The sequence below is a fragment of the Mesocricetus auratus genome, unplaced genomic scaffold (genome assembly GCF_017639785.1).
Source record: "Mesocricetus auratus isolate SY011 unplaced genomic scaffold, BCM_Maur_2.0 Super-Scaffold_100013, whole genome shotgun sequence".
NCBI lineage: Eukaryota > Metazoa > Chordata > Mammalia > Rodentia > Cricetidae > Mesocricetus > Mesocricetus auratus.
Window position 1 is genome coordinate 51353850 of NW_024429196.1, and position 14997 is coordinate 51368846.

At 38.4% G+C, this 14997-nt stretch overlaps 1 protein-coding gene across 5 annotated transcripts in view; it reads right to left on the reverse strand.

The window, feature by feature from the left end:
• Window positions 1-14997, reverse strand: part of Cdkal1 (CDK5 regulatory subunit associated protein 1 like 1) — a 523909-nt gene that overhangs the window by 135389 nt on the left and 373523 nt on the right. The window lies entirely within an intron of this gene.

The following is a 14997-nucleotide window of genomic DNA, read 5'->3' on the forward strand; positions in this document are numbered from 1 at the left end:
CTTCCAGAGGCCAATCTGCACAGTGCTAAAGGGAGTGGAGATGGGGGATAAAAAAAGAATGGAGAAAACTAAATGTCTCTGACCCACAGATAAGCTGCTATATAGTTCTAAAAACTGATCAAAACCAATGTACCTCCTCCGTGACCCCAAATAAGCTCTGGTGTCATCCCATTTGTGGAGAAGCTTGAAAACTGTTCTGTGCCAGTTATTGCTGCCTCTCTCGATAAGCCCGAGACTCATTTTTATTATGATCTCACGGCTGTGACCTGGAAGGTCAGACATGACCATGGAGGCTTGATAACTCCGCTACTTTCTACACCTAATTTAGCATCTACTGTAAAAACTCATTTCTAGCAGCAATGCACCCATCACTGATCTGTCCCTTGCACCTATCACACCAGTAATATGGAGTCTAAATTCAGTTCAGGGGTGGCTGGGCTTTCTGACCTATTGTCTCTCTGAGTACTATGTCAAAAATAGAGTTATTTTTGTTCTATATATTAAACATACACATTTGTCTTTGGCCTTTATGACAAAGGAGCCTTTATTTGATAACCAGAAGACAATTTAATAGAGAGCTCAGCCCTGTCTATTCTCTTGTTTGATGTCAATTCAGGAATCAGTCCAATGTTTTTTATGTTGTAGAGCAGAGGTGTACACAGAGGTACACTGGATGTAAATTCTGAAGTTGATCTTCCACAAGCTGAACTGCAAATACCAGGAAGAAGGGCTCAGGCGTGTGTGTGTGTGTGTGTGTGTGTGTGTGTGTGTGTGTGTGTGTGTGTGTGTGTGTGTGTGTGTGTGTGTGTGTGCGCGCGTGCGTGGTAGGGATAGGGGCAAGGAGGTTAGAAAAACACAAAACAAGACATAAGGCTAAGCTTTCCCCTATGTCATTCAACATCATCAACAACTTGAGGCCCATCAAGCTCATGGAAGAACACTAGCTGCTGGGTGCTGGCACCTGAAGCCTAGAGCAATGTGCCTCTGCCTCTAGCTCTCAAGGCTTATGAGCCTTGGCATTTAGAAGTGCAGTTTTGGAATCTGAGTTGCTCCTTGCCATCTGTGATATCTATTTGGAGTAGAAGAATAAAGGGACAGCTATTTGTAACAAATCCATTAACAGTAGAGAGAAGCTCTACTGTTCAATAGCATATTCAACTCACTGGCTATCCAGTTTGTTATATACATGTCCATTATCCATTACTATAAAAATTATTAGACAGATCACCCTTTTACCCATTTGTACCCTGGTGCCAAGGCCAACAATGAGTTTTTCATATGCTTGGAATTATTTTTTAATTGTGTCTGATTCATCTATCAATCTGCTGTTATAAAAAAGATAGTATTGTTATTAATAAACTTTATAATACATTTTAAAACAGGATATGTGATGCCTTTATGGTCTTAGAAGTGCTTTGGCTATTTAGGGTCTCCACGATTCTACATAAATTGTTAAAAGAGTTGTTTTTCATTTTCTAAAGAATATGATTGGGATTTTTAACAAGGTTTGTGCTGAAGTTGTCTGATAGATTTGAATCTTTGGAGAATATGGTCATTTTAATAATATTCTTTAGGCTTATGAACATTGGATTCTTGTATCTCCTTTGCGTTCTTCTATTGATGTTTTAAATAGTTTTTCCTACAAAGATCTATTACTTCTTTGGCTAAGTTTATTCTTGTCTATTTTTGGTGCTGTTATAAAAAAGAAACTTACCTTGATATATTTTTCCACTTTGTCAGTATTTTCATATGGAATTGCAAGTAGATTTTTAAAGTTGATTTTGCATCTTGCAACTTCAGTGGATTCATTTTATGCTTTTAGCACATAGGGTAATATCCTTAAGCAAAGATTTTGTTTCCTGCCTCATTTTATGACTTTATTTTTCTTGTCTGATCACTTATTAGCTTTTTTAGTAACACAAAAAATGACAGAAGAAGCCACCTTTGTTATGAACCAGATATTGGGGAAAAGGATTTCATTTTTTGGTATGATACAAGCAACACATTTTTGTTAAATAGCTTTTGCTATATTTATGACTTTTTTGAACTCCTTAATGCCTAGTAGTTTTGCAGTAGTTTTTGTTTTTAATTAAGAAAAATATGATTTTGTCTAATACTTTTTCTTTGTCATTTGAGATGATCATGTTATTTTTTATTTTTTTCACTACTGTATGTATCACAATCATTAAGTTACATCTATTTTGCATGCTAGGGATATAAGTTCAACTGGGTCATAATGTAGTCTTTCTAATGGGCTTTGAATTTAGCTTGAGAATATTTAATTGAGATTTTCACAACAATGCTAATTCAATACAATAGCTCATGGTTTTCTTGTGGTGACTGTTCCTGATTTAGGTATTAGTATAATGATAGTCTTGTGAAATACCAATTTTTGAAATGGAGTTGGAGCTGGATATGGTATCAAAGACCCAGGAATCGCTGGGCAAACACACTACAAGAGAGCTAAGCCCCAGCCCTCCCCTTTTATCTTCTGGAAGAAGGATCTTTCAAGGTTCTCTGGCTGGGTATTATTTGATCTGTCTGCTCTTAAGGTCTGGCACACAGCTGTCTCCTTTAGAATTCTGGAGGTCTGCTCCCTCTTATCTGCGCTAAGCCTTATGCTTCCTTCATCCTGTGCCCTCTTCCTTTACATACTCTCTTATTTGATGATGCTCAGACTGTCTTTAAAAGCTTTCTGAAAACTATAAAATCCTAGACTGGAAAGCACTTTTCTTTTTTAAGCATCGGTCATCTGAACGCTCTTCGGGTGCTGTTTAGAAGCCTGAGCCACTCTGATCCCTGATCCTTTCAGAACATATTGGTTCTTGTCCCTTATCTTGGTACAGATTCGTGACTCAGGCCTGTGGTGGCCATTTCTCAAATGGCAAAACAGGCCCTTCAGTCACTGGAAGTATTTTTGAATTATTTTATTATTTTTCGTCTTTTTAGAATTCCTGTTATTTTAATGTTCAACCCCCAAGACTGCTTTTTATCTTTATACTTGAAAAGGATTATTTACTTAATTTCATTCTATCCTATTTTCTAGGCATATACTCTACTTTATCTCAACTCCATGGTATTTTCCTCTTGTGTTACATATTTGTAACTCCTAAGAATTCCCCTTTGTTTTCTGAAAGATTATTTTAAGTGGACACCCTAATCTCGTTGCATGAGTTCAGTACTGATGGTGGATTCTAGAGGTTTTCTTTGTTGTTCTTCACCCAGAGTCTTGTTTGTTCTTTCTTTCTCCCAACCACTCTGGTTTGTTGACACAGGGCATTTTCTTTCTATCAGCTATTAACTTTTCTGAGATGTCTCACAGTCCAAAAATGACATTCATTCTCAAAAGTAACTAAAAATTCCAAGGCCAAGCCTGGACTTGGTGTGAAGTTCTCTATGGGGTGATCCATCAGATGCTTAACTCTAGAACTTCTATGGGTGATGTTTCTCAGTACTGGGATAACCAACCTTCTCAAAGACACCCTTTGAAACTATCTATGAGAAGGCAAAGTCATATACTACTGACAGTATTCTACTTGCTGAACAAAATCAGTATTCTATGTCCAGATACTGATTGAATTCTGCTTGTTCTCAACCATGCTCAGTGTCCTTCCATACACAGAGTTTCTACTGTCACCTCCATGCTCAAACCACCAAGTTTTACCTGGGACAGGAGAAGGGGTGTCATCTGGAAGCCTGAGATAGAGGTAGGGGAAAAGAAGAATCTAACTCCTTCATGGTTTAAACAGTTTTTCTTATAGCATTTTTCCCTTTCTGCTTAATTTTTCCATACAGAAAAACCAGCTAATTCCCTGACCGCTTAAATAATCTCTAGCATACAACTGTTTTCCAGTATGGGTGATGATTTGGTTTGAAAACAGTCAAGGATACAAAGAACTGCTGATGTCCCTTATGTAAAATGGTGTAGTAGCAAGCATATTGAGCCTTTGGTATAGTTTTAAAGATTCTTCTCTCGTGTACTTACCACACCTAATGCAATGTGTGTCCTTGGTAAGTAGCTGTCACAATGTATTCTTAAGGGAATGATGACAAGGGAAAATGTTGGTTTGGTAGAGGCATTTTTTCACCCCCAATGGCCTTATCCATAGATGGCTGGGGGTCTAGTGTACATGAACTGGTATCTGAGTGTCTCTGGGCTAGTCAACTCTGTGGTCAAGTGCTCATCTGCTTTCCAGCTGTGACAGTGACACTGATTCTAAGTTATCAATGTGGGTTCATTGTAAATTCAATAAGCCTTACTCTCTAGTTTCGGTAGTGTTTATGAAAGAATAGAATCAGACATCTAGAATAGAATCAAACATGACTGGAGAAAAAAAGTCAGTGTAATGATACCCAATACTACTCTGCTACACGCATATCCCAAACGTCAGCAGAGAGCCTTCATATAGTCACTGAGGGAAACAGATGCAGAGACCTACAGTCAAACATTAGGCTGAGCTCCGTGAACCCTGCTCAAGAGAGGAAGGATTGTAGGAGCCAGAGGGGTTACAGACATCACAAGGGAATCCACAGAAGCAACTAGCCTGACTCATTGGAACTCACAGTCTACACCAACAACCAGGGAGCCTGCATGGGACCAACCTATGTCCTCTGCATATAGGTGACAGTTGTGTAGCATGGTCTACTTGTGGGACTCCTATCAATGGGAGAATGGGCTGGCCCTAATGCTTTGGCTGGCTCTTTGAAACATAGACCTCATACTGGATTGCCTTGACCAGCCTTAATACAAGGGGAGGTGCTTAGTCTTACAGCAATGATATGTCATGCTTTATAGATAACCATGGGAGGCCTGCCTCTTTCTGAATAGAAAAAGAGGAGGAGTGGATGGGGGTGGTGGTGGAGGAGGAAGGGTAGGGAGGAAGGGGATGGGAAGAGAGAAGGGAGGGGGAAACTGTGGAATATAAAATAAATTAAAGAAGAAAAAATCGGATCTCTCTTTTTATTCTTGAAGAACTAAGCCTGTAGTTCATATATGCACAAGGAACTCATGAATTCCTTTAAAATATCTAATATAAAACAAAATGAGAAGCTAGAATTGCATATCACAACAAGATAAAAACTGAAGAAACTTAGGATGAAGTTAAAAAATCCTACTTTATGTATACTTTATTCTGCAGGCTGCATAACCTACAAGGAGCAGTTTCTATGAGTAAAAAGGGCATTCTGGTAGTGGAATGGTCTGTTTTTGTGTTTGATTCCATAAACAGCTAGAACTTACATAGGAATGTTCCCTCCATTTCTTTGTATTAGTTTTCCCTAAAACAACAACTTCAAAGCACCAAAAGTCACTTAAGAGGATAATTTGTGATTTCACAGATACCAGAGGCTGGGAGTAAGGGCACGAAAGAAATTTAAGATGGAAGGGGAGTATTTCTGCCTCCAGTAGCATGCAGCCCACACCAATTTCCATGCAATGGCCACTAGTTGGGAGTCTCATGCTCAGGAGAAACACTTCAGACATGACCTGTGAGTTCTTCAAATGGAGATTTTTATCATCCACAAGTCTACCCAGCTTCTCTCAATCAACATGCATTTTTGATCTGCACAGTTTTGAGGATGAAGGTTCTACATGTATCATTAACTGCCAAGTAAACTAACAGACATTTCAGTGAGATAAATTCTGCTCTAACTTTAGTTTCCCTTCTCTGCCCCCAAACTCTAAATTTGAGCTATTTTACTTCTTTTTTAAAGATAGGTGCAGGGAAAAAACCTGTTAAAGATAGTTTAAAAGTTTAGAATGTCTTAGACTACATGACTGTAGCCATTTAAGCAGGGATAAAGCAGGAAATGGGACCTATTTGTTTGAGATATCTTAGTTTTCGCAGTCTCACTGCTTTTTCTTCTGTGGCATACTTGGGATTAAATGCTTTCACCCAAACAAGGTAAATGTGAGGCAAAGAATTCAGTGCTCTTAAGCAAGTGATCAACTAAAAGTCACTAAAGAGAGGCAGGATCATATCATAACCTCCAGATAGAACATTCTGAAGCTAGAGCATTCACTATCTTAATTTACTCCAACAGGCCCAAGTGTCCAAGCACATAGCTATAGCCATAACCTGATGATGAGGAAAACTCAGACACAACCTGAGAAACACTCTGTGAAAGGATAGTCCACCACTAAAAATAGAAATAAATAAAAATGTAAAGTAGCTATTGTTAAGTATAAGGGAGAAGCAGAGGAGCCACCTGGATTAAGGACAATGCCAGGTTATAACCACGTGCAGCACATAACCAACCAGAAAAACACTGCTGTAAACCCTGTTGAGATTCATGATGGAATTGGAGTATGAACTGTTGATTAGATAAAACCATTACAGTCAATGCTAAAGTTTCTGAATTTGATTAAAATGTAATTACCTAAGATCATCCACTTAAGAAAACAAACACTAATTATTAAGGGACAGAACTATATGTTGTCTATACAGATTGCTCAGGAAAAAAGCAAGACTGTCCTTTCTGACTTTCCTCTCTGGAGAGGGAAGGAAGGAGAAGGAACATAAGAAATATTTAGAAGAAAAGTTGGGGGTGGGGGCACAAACATAATGCAAGAGTGAGCACGTGAGAACAAAGAAAATGTTGAAATACAAAAACTGATTAGTCTTGGGAAAGTGTAACTAGAGTCCCTTTACTAGACCTAAGTATTTTCTGCATGTCTAAAATCATTTTTAGGAACTAAAAAAACAGGGCCGGTGAGACATTGAAGCAGGTAATTGTGCTTGTCTCCAGGCCCAAAGACCTGAGTTCTGTCCCTGGACCATGTGGTAGCTGGAGAGAACACTTCTTTCAATTGTCCTTGAACCTCACCTATGTGCGGTGGCACACATGTGCCCACATACATACACACTCATGCATACCAAAAATAACTATGAAGTATTAAAAAAAGAAGCTAAAAGCATTTATAAAACCACACATACAATTGCCCTAAGAGGACATACTTTATTTGTCAGCATTTTGTTTTCTAAAATTATTGTGAATTTCTGGAACGAATATTTCAACTTGCTTTTTATAACTGCAAAGAACAAGAGAGCAGAAAGAATAGACTGCAGTCCAAGGATTTCCATTTCACTGTCAAGCAAACCAATTTAATGACACTGAGCCCAGCCAACTATTCTGCCAAGTAGAAATACTAGAATCTTAAAAGATGGCACCAGGCAGGATACACAGAAAGCAGAGAGCATGGAGGTTCTGTCACATACTGACACTGTAATGGAAGCCTTTCCACCATGTTTCCTAACTTCCTGTTTCATAATGCACTGCTTGGGGGTACTATGCTGTGAGTAGCAAAACTAAGGAGTCAAGACACATATCCAAAATGAGCCAGGACACAAGACTCACACATAGAACATAATCAGCAAAATAGGCTTTTGTCCATTTGAATGCTTATCCACTTGGGTTTGATGCTCTTGTCCTTAATTATGAAAGAAACACAATTCTAAGGAGCAAGAGTCAGAAATGAGCTTCATGCTACATTACCAAATTGATTCTGTTACCCTGAATGCAAGTACATCAGCTCTAATTCTTGAAACTACAATTTTAATTCCCCTGAAAGAGAAGAAATACAGAATTATGATTGAACCATACTTATCACAGAGAAGGAAATACAAGATCAAAACCAGGAGACAGTACCATAAGGTCCTTTTTCCTTAGAAGTTAGTCCAAGGAGTCTCATCTCTTATAAAACCAATATTAAGGTAATAAAAGAGTTCAAATTGAATATTACAATTTTAATAAATCAGGTTCATATAAAAGACACAGAAGAAGTATATAGATCCTGCATTTTTTTTGGAACTTGCATAAAACAAGGCACATAATCCCCCATGAAAAGAAGAAAAAAAAACCTAGACTGAAATAAAGATGACTTTTCAAAGGCCAGGATTTATATTCTCCATATAAATCTAGTCAGTCATTTTACATCTTAACACCTTCCATCACTCAACATCTAACAGAAAAAAACACCTGTAGTCATATTTTTCCTATAGTCACGGTAACTAAAAATTCCTAAAAGCAGAATAAAAGTTAATGCCAAAATAAAAACAAAGTGTGAAGAAACAAATTGACCACATTATTTGTAGGTTTTGTTTGTTTCACACCGTGTTCTGTAAGAACATTGTAAATCATAAATGAAGGTCATTCTCATTGAGGTAAAATCATACTCACTCTTCATTATCTCAAATTTAGATTTTTAAAGGAATTTGAAATGGTGGTTCTAAGACTAATGACACTCAAGCAGAGATAACCCTGTTTTTTGTTTTTTGTTTTTTGGCTTTTTGTTGTTGTTGCTGTTTCATTTTTTAAAATAGGTTTTGATTAACGGGGTATTTTGCAGCACCTGAAATGATTTGAGACAAAATGAAGGTTTTTAATACGGTCTTCTCAATGTTATAAGGAAACTGTTCCTGCCTTTTCCAGCTTAGAGGATGACCCTGGGATTCATCTCGGGCAACCTTGCCCTTCCAAGCACCTCAGCTGGACTGCTGTTTCTGATTTTGTGTCCTTAAACGTTGATACTCTTTCCTCTCTCCGAGAAGGACTTTGTGGCTACAGTGAGTTTTGGCACTGTCCCAGGTAACTCAGAGTCATATCCCCATCTGAAGATTTTTAAATATTTAATCACAAGTTCTCTCCTTTTGGGAAGGAAATCAATGAGTCAAGAAGACAGCTGTACACCCAGGTTTACTGCAGCACAACTCAACAGTCCACTATAGAAACAACCTACAATCCACACTGACAAAGAAGCTAGGAAACAAGGAGGACCCTAAGAGAGACACACATGGTTCTTGGGAGAATGAGAAAGAGATAAGATCTCCTGAGCTAATTGGGAGCATGGGGGGAGGGGAAGGGATGTAGGAGAAAGAGATGGGGAGAAGAGGAGGGGAGAGGAGGACATGAGAGAGCAGGAAGATAGAGTCAAGGGAAGGATAGAGGAGAGCAAGAAGAGATACCATATTAGAGGCAGTCATTATAGGTTTAAAGAGAAATCTGGCACTAGGGAAATGTCCAGAGATCTATAAGGTTGACCCCAACTAATACTCTGGGCAATAGTCGAGAGGCTACCTTGAATGCCCTTCTCCGATAATGAGATTGATGACTACCTTATATGCCATCCTAGAGCTTTCATCCGGTAGCTGATGGAAGCAGAGGCAGACACCCATAGCTAAACACTGAGCTGACTCCTGGAGTTTAGTTGCAGAAAGGGATGAGTGATGAGCAAAGGAGTCAAGACCAGGCTGGAGAAATCCACAGGGACAGCTGACCTGAACAAGGGGAACTCATGGACCCCAGACTAATAGCTAGGAAACGAGCATAGGACTGTTACAGACCTCTGGGGGCCTCTGGTAGTAAGCTGGCATTTGTCCCTGATACACGGGTGGACTTGGGAGCTCACTCCACATGGAAGGATGCTCTCTCAGCCTGGACACTTGGGGGAGCATCTAGGCCCTGTTCCAAGTGATGTGACAGACTTTGAAGATTCCCCAATGGAAGGCCTCACCCTCACTAGGGAGGAGAAATGAAATGGGATGGGGGGTTAGTGGGGGGCAGGAGAGAATGGGAGGGAGAGGGAACTGGGATTGACATGTAAAACAAGCTTGTTTGTAATTTAAATTAACGAATGAACAAAGTGTGGCATATTAGACAATGGAATATTATTCAGTCATATAAAGAAAGGAACCCTACCATGTATATCTGTGTGAGTGGTATTGGGGATATAAGTCACATATAACAAGACAAACAGAACATGTGACAGATGATATAAATGGTCACATGGAAATAAAGAGCAAACAAGCACACATATAAACAAACAAACTAATAAGTAGTAGAAGGGGCAGGATAGAGAAGGGATGATTAGTGGGTACTGGGATATAAGAAGCAAGAACTTCCACTCTTCTGTAGTATAGTATGGTAATTATGGTTGTTACATTTCCTTGTGTATTTCAAAGCAGCTAATACAGAAGATTTTGAACTTCCAGCATAAAAAAATGACAAATGTTTGAACTGATGATAGCTATGCTAATTATCCTGATTAGATGATGGACACATTGTGTATATGCATTAAAATATCACCCCATACTCCAGAAATATGTATAATTATTATGTAGCAAAAGAAGCTGATCACATCGGCAAAGTCCTTTTCTCTGTGTAGGTTAACATATCCCATGTTTTAAATTTAGGATGTCTTTGGACCAATTATTCCCCCCTCCACTCAGTCACTGCTGCCACGTGAACACTCAAAAACAACTAATAATTATGTTTCAGCAATCACAGTATACATAGATTCAAGAAAAGAGGAGATCAATTGCTTGTACAAACTATCATGAAATTCACTTAAAAAACAAAAGCAGAAGGTGAAGCAGAGCTAACACTCAAGCCAAACAGCTAGGGAAGCACATTCCCAAATTTTCCCGGTACTTTCCCGGTGAAATGGTGCCCCTACAACATGCAACAACATGTAACATTAAGCATGTCGAGAGGACATGGCAATCATGACATTCTCTTTTACACTTCTTAAATGAGCATCAGCTGCATAAACAGATAGTAGGCACCAACCATCTCGGATTCTACTATCATTCAAACTTCCTCTCTATTAACATAGTCAGCCTGGAAAACTCTGCTATATAATCTAGTGAGACAAGATATAAAAAATTACGAACTGTCTAGAAATCTGATTAATGTTAAGTACAAAGAGAAATGGTATCCAGAAAAGAGAAGTTTCTATCCCTACCTCATAAACTGCAAATGCTACACAAGGGTTCGAGTGCTGGGCTATATCCACCCACCCTTACACACCATCCTTTCCTTCCCCTCTCCTTACCTACCTTCCTCCCTCCCTCCTTTCCCTTCTTCCTTCCTATCTTCCAATTTTGAGACAGGGTCTTGCTAAACTGTCTAGGCTATCCCTGAACCTATGTTCTACCTGCCTCCTCCCCAGTAGCTGGGATCACAGGTATGTGGCACCACTGTTGTTCAGGAAAGAGACAAACAGAAGAGATCAAATATAACTAATTGGCAAGAATGCCAAGACAGAGGGGTTTCCATGGAGTATACTTGGGAATTAATTTCTAAGGAAATGTATGAACAGTCTAGAGTATGAACCCCCTTGTTCTTTTACTCCACAGAAAAACCCTTCAACTTATGAGACTGTGTGAACTATATACCTGTGCTATGAAATGGGCTGAGAGTGTCGGGGTCTCTTTGCTCTAAATACTCAGCTTTCAGGCTAAGGATCATATTCAGAAATCAACATGGAGACAAGTAATAGAAATCTCTCACACAGGTGTATACATGGGAGGAAGGAGGGACACGTGTTTTTAAATACAGTGTGTCCTGACTCAATAGTCAGTGAGATCTAGGAGAGTCGTAGTAAGTCATCAAACAGGACTCTGTACATGATTTAAAAGCCTGCTGCATTCTGTATCTACCCTAAGCAGCCACATCACTAACAGCAAAAATGAACTCACATACAGGAAGTCTTCAAGTTAAGTTGCCTCTGTCTATCTATTGACATCCCTCAAGACTTCCTCCTGATCTCTCAAGACACATAGCCCTTGGGGATAAGGCAAGAAGTATCCACTGTGGCTTCTTTATGGTAAAGGTAAAAATCCAAAAGCTGTTAGGTGAACCATGATTCTTTTTTATTAATATATTTAGAGACATAACTTTTACTTTCTGGTTCCAATATGTAAGACAAGTAGTAGGCAGAGGGTTTAACATCATAACAACACTGTAATCTATATGAATAACCCCCCAAGCCATTCTTATTAGCCAAAGTGTCTTCTTTCAAGTGACACACCTATTCAAATAAAGACCATGATACAATTTCATTAAAATTGTCTAGAAAGGAAGTTTAGAAGTGATAGCGAAGAATCAAAAAGGTTTTTTTTTTTGCTGTTGTTGTTTATTTTTTTTAAACCTAAGTGACATTTTCCAGGCAGGCTGAGAAGCACAATTAAATATACTGATAGAATTAAAATGAATGAAGACCAAAGAATAAAGACATGATGGAGTAGAGAATATAAACATGTAACTTTGGCCTTTCATTAACTATCCAAGGTCATTCTCATTTGGGGTGGGTAATTTCACTACTACATTATCTGCACAAATATACTTGCAATAACTAATAAGTAAATTTTAGTTTAGTTTTTCAAGAAAATATACCATGCAATTTTCATTATAAACTCTATTCTGTTTCTTTTTAATAGCCATAATAAAGAACTGTCAAGGAACTTCTCCTTTGCCTTTTGAAAATGTGAACTTGACAGTATAGTACTGTGACCATCTGTGATTTGCATGATTAAGAAACATACATAATTTAGTTCATTTATTAGGGCATTACCACGATTCATCAAAACACTAAGATTTGCTTATACTAATTTTACTGTGAATATAAAAATACTTCAGAGGAAAGGGGAATGTACATTGAAGTCCGTTTCATATCACCTGTGAGGGAAAAACATATGGAGAGTGTGTAGAAGAGATGAAATGCATATAAGAAATGGCTCTTTCTTATCAAGAGTCATTCTTTTTTTTTTTTTTTTCTTTTGGTTTTTACGAGACAGGGTTTCTCTGTATTGTTTTTGAGGCTGTGGGTCCAGCCCGGCCTGGAACTCAAGGAGATCCACCTGCCTCTGCCTCCGGAGTGCTAGGATTAAAGGCGTGCGCCACCACCGCCTTTAATCCCAGTCATTCTTAAAGAAGATAAAGCTAGTATTGGAGAGCAACTGGTATATGCCAGTCCTTCACCATAAGTGAGACTCACTTTCATTATTGATTTGTCTTGGCAAGGGAAAGAGGAATAAATCAGAGAAAATATTAATTGCTCATTTACCACCTTCTTGTATTTTAGTGAATGATGCAATAAGCTTTTTCATAAACTACCTGAGACAGGCAAGGTAAACAATTATTAGTTTCTGGTAAATGTTGGAGGTGGAAGAAGACACAATGTATACTATAAATCTACTCTGTGACAGGAAATCTCTAAAGTTTCATCATTAATGTCCAATTCTCTGGATTTATGATCCTGAATTCTATAAAGCTAAAACGTCATACAATGGTTTTTGTATAGAGCATAATTACTAAAATGTCATCAGACTATTTATCCCCCAAACATTTATTCTGAAGTCTTAATCACCTCGGAATGTTAGAAGTCATGATATAGATAAAAAAACAATTAACATGAAGGCTAGGAGGAACATTTAACCCTTTAGGAGATGGAAGTCTTTGTAAGACATTCACGAAGACATCTGGTGACAATGAAGGCAGAGACTAAAGCTATACAATGTCAACTTTATCTAGCCAGCAAACCCTAGAAGCTAGGAAGAGGCCAGGAAAGATTCCTATATGTGTCACAGCTGATATGGGTCTGCCTCTGCACTGCCAGCCTTCAGAAATATACAGGCATATATTTCTGTTGTCTAGGTCACTCTGTGGTGTTTGCTGTAGCAGCCAGGGTAAAAACACATGAAAAAGTTTAATGATGTCATAGTAGAAAGGTTATTGTGACTCAAGACAAGAAACAAAGTGAAAATCTTCATGAAATGCATGTATCTGAAGGATTGTTACCCCAAATCACAAAGAATTCTAAAAGCTTTCCAATAACAAAGCAAAAAGCATGTCCCAAATGGGGAAATAACCTTGGCAGATGCGCTGCCCAAGGAAATATATGTGAGGAGAGGGAGCAAGTGAGAAGATGCTCACCACCAGGTGTCTTTAGTGAACTGCAAATTAAAACCACAGAGTGCTGGGGGTACCACTCAAGAGCCAAAAGCAGGTGGTTGAACACTACTCATTCCCAAGGAGATATAAAGCCAGTTTTATTACATAGGTAATACACAAGCATCATGAGCGAAGAGCTCTGAGCTAGCAGGAAGATGATCTGATAGCTTCTTTATACATAGCAACAGGGGTTGTACCTTTATTCAATTACTTAGGAAAGTGATTCGCCAGTACCTAGCCAAGCAGGTCTACTACATGTCCCATGAAAATACATTTTTGCCTTTCTACACACAGCAGTAAAGCTTACACATGAATAAAACAAAAGATAAAAACAAGAGTGGTACTGACTATAGTAACTGCAGTTCCTATGTTATGAAGCTGAAAAAGTCCACTTCCCTCTAATAGTAGGACGAATAGCTTATGCAGAAACATTATACAGCAAAGAAAATGGCCTATAGCTACTTTGTAATATACTGGTTTCACTAACATAATGAAAAGGAAAAGAACAAAACCCAAATTCATACACTGATAAAGTCTCCTCTCAATGAGGGGAAGCAGTTTCCTCTGAGAAGAGAGAAGACAGTGAGCCACTTCTACATGACCATGTCAAGAACCTGCCCATACAGAGAATGTTCTTAATCTGACTGATTGCACACCCAACAGTCACTACATGAAAACACACATGAACCGCTATGAATGATAAGTAGCATTTATATACAGAAAATGAGGTCAGTAAATACACTGTAGTTCAAAAACATTTTTGATGAAGTTAGAAAAATGGATTGAATTATTATTACCCTAAACAGATCAACGGCTGCCAGAAGCTGGGGAGGAAAGAGCGGATGAACACAGAAAGAAGAGAAGACATTTAGGGTACTGATGGAAATGTGACACACCTGACATGCTCTGCCAACTCACAGACCCCCAACACCAAAAATCAGACCTCAATAATAAGTAACTTAAATAGAAAAGGAAGTGAATTAGTTTGTTTCATGTCTGTGCAAAGTTAATTACCTGTGGTGTTACAGTTTGCCTCTTTTTTTGTCAATCAGAAAGAAAATAAATCAGTCTATATAGTTGCACTGAGGATACAATGCATATTTGTTTTGATGGATAAGTGGATTGGTAGGTAGATGATAAATGGGCAGCTAGATGATAGATGGATACATAGAAGGATAATAGGCATTTGGATATATAGATGTTAGGTGGATGGAAGAATAGACAGATGATTGATGTGTAGGAATCAAGTAAGAAAACCACAAAATT